This window comes from Heptranchias perlo, chromosome 30, assembly GCF_035084215.1.
Source record: "Heptranchias perlo isolate sHepPer1 chromosome 30, sHepPer1.hap1, whole genome shotgun sequence".
Lineage (NCBI taxonomy): Eukaryota > Metazoa > Chordata > Chondrichthyes > Hexanchiformes > Hexanchidae > Heptranchias > Heptranchias perlo.
Genome location: NC_090354.1, coordinates 22,254,441 through 22,261,106, shown reverse-complemented (window position 1 = coordinate 22,261,106; position 6,666 = coordinate 22,254,441).

Genomic DNA, 6,666 nt, shown 5'->3' with positions numbered 1-6,666 from the left:
AACTGCTGAAGAACTGGAGAAAAAAATAATAGACTGAAAAGCCATAAAATAAATGATTCTATTCATTATTACCTTTTGAGTTGCTTAAATATGAATTGGTTAAGTTGCAGTGATCACTAATTCAGATTAACTAAAAAGAAAGTATTCAGGGGAAAAAATTAAAATACATAGTCTCCCTGAAAAGTAATTATAAAAAATGCAGCTCGTGGTCAAGCATGCATTTGGTTAGTAAATACATATCTATATATTGAGACAAGTGATATAAAGCTTATTTAAAATTCTCATTACCATAATTTAACAAGATCATTTTACCCCATGTTTTGGTGAATTGTTCTTGTCAAATCCTCCCAATCAGAGTGACTAAATCTTCTTAGTCAGGAAATTTTAATCTAATGTTTGTTTTAGTTTCTGCAAGATGTTTGTTATTTATTACATACAAAGTTTATAAAAGAGGTCATGGCTTTCTTTGACATGACTCGAAAGGAAAGGTAACCTCTATTTCGTGAAAGTGAGCAATAGGTGCACCAAGGTGCAGTCTTTTGGTAAGAAGTATGAGAGCTTAAAATCAGTCTAAATCAAAAAATTACTTAATGCCACAACAGTAAGTGGAGGTTAATCAAACTAATACCGTACACTGCAATTATCCTGTAAAAGGTTATCATAGTTTAGATTTAGTGGTTCTATTTTTATTTATATCACCCTAATCTGGTTGGACCCTCTGTTTAGATAATTGAAGTTTCAGATAATGTGCAAAGGTCACAGACTTTGTATCATATATTAGAGACCTGGAGATATTAATCTAATGATATTGAAGATAATTCATTGGAAAATACCGTTCATTATTAGTGTAGTATTTTCACATTTATGCAGAGAATAAGAGATACCCAGGAGTGATTAAAAGGCAGTAATTTCATTTTGGTGTTTAGGTGATGTCAGATTGCGAGTAGGATTTATAAGTTATCTGATGCTAGAGATGGAATTACTGCCTTGAGTTTGCACTCTGTTATATTTTAAATTATACTTTGAATTTCTTGGAACACTTCAATTAGAGTTTAGATTTTTTTTTTGCCAACAGTGAGTGTTATGCTGATGCGTGATGATATCTAAACTGAATGATTAACAATTGTGACATAAGGTACACACTGACAAGTACAAGGCAGTCAGTCATATTGTTAGGAGTTTTCTTTTCCTAGAGTTATGAGTTTTTTTCCAAATTCATCCCTCTTTTCACCCCTTCGTCTGCTGAAACTGCTAGCTTTTGCTACAATACAGTTCCATGGTAGACAGCAGCCCTCCGCTAACTCACCCAAGTAACACTCTTCATGTGTGAGTCTAGTTATAGAGTTTTAGCAGACTAGTTTATTGTGAGGCCATCACAGCAAAGCCTGATTTTGTTCTCACCTAATGTCCACGTACACACTTTCTGGAACAGGTCACTGGAAAGCGATCAGGAGCAGGAACCCATCCCTAACCCAGAGGATAGAGTGGTACCCCAAGTGCTACTGTGGCTGAGACCTGCTAATTCAGCATAGACTTGGAATGGAATCTAGGGCTTTCTAGTCTGTATGGCTTAGTGCTATACTGGGCAATGGCTTTAGCCACTAGGCTATCGGGGAGCTATGAGTGGTTAATATTTCATATATCATTGTTTGTTGATGCATGTTTTATTTATACAACAGTTTAATAATCATTTCAGATTGTTTCAATTATTTTTGTTGATGTTAGACAAGTTTACTTGTGCCTATGTAGTGAGAGGCTACATGATGGCATTATATGATGTAATTGATAGCCCACAATTAATTGTGTTGGTATATACTATAATAGAATAACAGATTCTGTACTAAACAAATACCTACAAAACATAATTATATGCATTAACCAATAGCATTTTAATAATGCTAATCACAGAAAGCAGTAGATAACTTTCAGCAAGAAAAACATTTTCAGAGAAAAGGAAATAGGAATACAAAAAACTACCTAAATGTAATGGTACAAAACCTTGTAAAATGAAGCATGCAAGGTACTATAAAGTCTATACTTTTCCAAACTCAAAACAATATCTCTTTGTTACAAGGAATACTGCTTCATTAACAAAAACCTGACAAGTATTATTTTTAGTATGGAAATCACATTTTATTATTAAGGATATTTGCAGTGGATGTTGTACTAGCTACAGTATGTGTTGTATTTCTGTAGTAAAGCTACAGAAATAATGCATTATTCAACAGTCTAGATGTAATGATTTGGTGGAATTTTTTTTGTATTTGAAGTGTATTGTTAGCATTTACTAAGTTTGAAGTGTACACTTATTTTTAACTAATGCTGATATGCCACATTTAGTAAGTATATTAATTTACTCTAATTGTTACAGATGTTTTGTTGAATGTAGTTATCTGAGGCAACTTGTTTATAATGTGTACAACCTATAAAAGTTAGTGGCTTATTTTCCATATTGTAGATCTGTGGTACTGTTCAAAGTTTTTGTATTGAAACAGTAAGCTGTTCTGCATTTCTAATTTGAAATCTAGAGGATTTAAGTCTGATAAATGTGCCCACGCAAACAAGTTTGATATTATGTCAGTAGCAGACACAATAGTAGATGTTTAGTAATTTTAGCAGAACACTTAACTCTTGTAACTGAAGTGAATTGCTCTAGACTTGACGGTATTGTACTTGATTTAGTGCTATATTATATGGCAAGCTAAATTGTCATTCATTCTCAAATTCATTGATCGAATATATTTGTAACTACCTTAAAATCATTTAAAGATACATTAAATGATTGAGATGTTCAGTCTAAGATTACTATTGAAAAGTCAGCAACTCATTAAGAGATTCAAATTTGAGATATCTCCAAAATTCAATTATCCATACCCAAATTCAATTGTCCGTACCCAGCGTAATTGTCATTTAGAAATACTGTACCTTGAAATGATTTACAATGGATGTCATGAAATGATTAATAGATTTCTTCCAATTCCACTTGACAAAGGAATTGAATAAATTTCAAAAATAATATGAAATATCTGAAAGGTTTAAACAATTTCTCTTGAAATCAATTTCAAATATATTGTTTAAAAATGCATCTTGAGGTTATCCGGAAGGCATTTAATGCAGTCTTCAATTATATTTAAGCTAGGTCAAGATATGTCAAAATAAATGTGATATATCAGATATCTTTAAATGATAATTTGTGTTGTACGATTACCTTCAGGAACTAGAATTCTTTGACCTTTGAGTTTATGAATTGAATGCTAGTTTAGATTAATGAATGAAAGGAACATATCTTTGTCATATGCTTGATAAATTGATCAGGAATACAGTATGAGAAACCTCCTAGATGTTAAAATGTTTTATGTGATCAGTGAAATACTTGGTAATGTAATACACAACTGCTGAAATTGTTATCTCATGAGGAGTCAACAGAAGGTTGTGCGTTTAAAAAAAAGTGTAGTAACTACTTGAAACAATGTCATTTATAAATGAGAAGTTAACCCAAGTTCCAAAATTAATATTTAAGAAGTTGACTTTGTATCAAAGAAAATGTGAAATTTTTGATTTCCCTAAGTTAAAAGTTGATATATTTTACTGAACTGTATAAGTTACTGAAAATATGACATTAAATAAATTAAATATTGATCTAATTTCTTTTATTAATCTTGATTTTGAAATTGTACAATAGTGGAGTATTTAACTTACCTGGACAAAAAGTTATATCCCTATAATCATCAAATCTCACAAATAGAAAAAAATCCAATTGGTATTTAAAATGTGAAGATAGGAAAATTGTAATTGACAAAATGGAAAGTCTTTAGCTAAAGAAAAATAAGTTTAAGTCCAGTTTTACCACAGAAGTAACATTAAGACCCAATTAATCAGACTGATCATTATTTGTTCAATCTCAACATACTGAGAATCAGTCTGATGCCATAAGGGAAAATCCCTGACGAGGCCGCTAAGGCAACCGTGCACATTTTGGGGGAGAATGTACCTTATGAAACCTTGGTGCCAGATGCAACATGTGACCTTCCCCACCGCAAATTTTTGACACCCATCTACATTTCATTTTCACTGTCACAGACAGTGTAGTCAGCTCTGTTAGCTCCCACTTTTTACTGAAGTTTTTTATCTGTTATGTCCATTAATTGCAATGGCTATAGTATTGGGCTTTTATTACTCACTGTTTCTTCTCACTGAAATCGATTTACAGTGGTCTTACAGGATTTATGTTTTTCAATTTTAGTCAGAATTTTCAGCAGAATTTTTAGAGTAGTTATTTAGATTATCACTTAGATTTCATAAAAATAGCAGTTATGCATGTTAGTTACTATGCTTTTTTAAAAAAAGTCACCAGATTCAGTTTCAAATTTAATCACCATTCTCGACAATATTTCAATGTCTGTTGGGTTCTACAAACTAATTTTACTGCATGGTCATTGACTCACGTTAAAGCCCGGTTTTCGATTTCATATGTGCCAAAAACAGCCTTCAGTGTGTCCCTTTGTTGCACAATTTCTTCTCAACAAAGACTAATTTAAGGCAAGACTACCTGTAAAGGATTCCAGGCAATTGGACACACGTGTTTAACACCTTTATATCTGAGCTACCCATCATATCTCGATGGCTTGATACCAAACATATTTGGTATAAGTTCTTCCATAGGCAGTCTATACAAATTAATCTGATTTCAGCTATTGCTTGCAACAAACGGACATGGATGTCTGACACAGCTGTCCAAACAACATAACAAGGAATTAATATATTTGTATTTGCATGACTTTATTCAATAGTTCTTATTTTTCCTTAGATCTTCAAAAGCATTTGCTTAAACGTTCTCATATCACGTTTGGAGAATCATTGAGATAGCCTTGGAAAGCTTCAAGAAGTACTAAAGAAGTCTGCAGTTGATTCTTAAAAACACTGTCTAGGTCACCCAATGTCCAGTCTTCTACTCCCAATGGTGGGTTTTTCTCAGATGCTAATTCTTTCTACCCAGCAATAACCCCATAAGCTTGCTTCTTCTGCCTACTTTCAGTCCTGTAATGACTTTTTGATACAGCCGCATACCTTCCCCCCACCACCCCACTGTAGTCCAAAGTTGACCATATTCAACCTTTCAACATTCTGGCTGTGGATGGTGGAGGTTCGTGGGAAACCACGCCAGGCTCTGGTGGAATAATTCATCGATTTTAGTAACAAAGAATTTACTAAACAATACCATACTGAAATTTACACTCGCTGCCAGCAGGTAAGCAAGTTGCATCTGTCAACAAGTTGACTTGGTCAACAGCTCCCTCTCAGCCTTCTGTACCTAGTATGTATTAAAAATGGTGAGTGCTTTCAAGATTCTAACGGTAATGCACCTGTAAGCGGAGTTGTAAATGTAATGTCACAGAACTAAATGATGAAAATGGGGCCATAACTAATGAAACATCTAATTGACCACACAGGAATCCCAACCACCTGCCTCTTGGGTAAACCACCCTTCCACAATACACAAGATCGAAGCCCCCAAATGGCAACTTCAAAACCAAACCACTCACCCCCAGCCAGTTGTGATCCTAAACACTGCCGCTGAGCAAGATTTTGGGTCCACCATGAACTATGTTTCAGCCCACTATTTCCCCTCCCCCTACTGGCTAAATTTGTTGCTCCAATCCCATACCCCTCCCCATCCTGGCTTCAAGTTGCCCCTTCCAGGCTAACCCTACCCCATTTTATTTCCTCTTTACAGTAACTCCCTGTCTGCATTCCCCAACCACATCATCCGTCCCCTCCCTCCCCCTGGCTGTGGGGGTGATGTAGGATGGTACAAGACTATGGGAATGAGGTTGAGGGTAGGTTGCAGAAGTGTGAGACCTAGGATAAGGTATGGGGGTTATAGGAGCCTGGGCATGGTGACAAGAAGTAGGGAATTAGATGAGGTGTGATTTCGTGTGACCAGACATTAGCCAAGAGTGCTGGAGTACCACCCATTTTGCTTTCTGTTACTATCTTCCATGTTCAGACCCTTTCCCTCACCCAGGACTCCATGCTGCACAGCTCTGGAAGGATTCCTCCTGTGACTGATGGCCCACACAACTTGATCCTCTGCCTAACCAGCACCCATTTGCTTGTGGAAACTTTTGCCTAAGCTCTTAGCGGCTCCGGTCATATCACGCACCCAACACCCAAACGTAACGAAGGAAAACAGGCGCGGGAAGGAACAGAAAGGAGTGAGGAAAGAAGCTGAATAAGAGATAGGGAGAAGCAGCGTCACAAAGACAATAGACATAGGTAAGGGAGAGCGTTTTCAACTACATAATGTGAGACACGACATGGCAAATCCACAAGTAATATCAAGTCATGCATCTAGCGTGCACTACCTGTTTGATACACTTATTGCCATAACTTTTTTTTATTAGCTCTGTAAAACAGCAAACCAGAACTGAAGCAAAATGTCTTCCCAGAAAACATACTAGACCATTCAAACAATGTGTGGAGGATGCTCATTAGGAGAGCTAAAACCCTTCAGGGTAGATGATCTTTCTTCATATGACGGTACATACAATAGATTACATTTTCCATCTTCTGCTCCTCTGAATAAGATGGTTTGTGGGATATTAACTTTTTTTCTTGTGTGCACCGTCATTCTCCAGTTTGATTAGCAACTTGTACTTACATGGT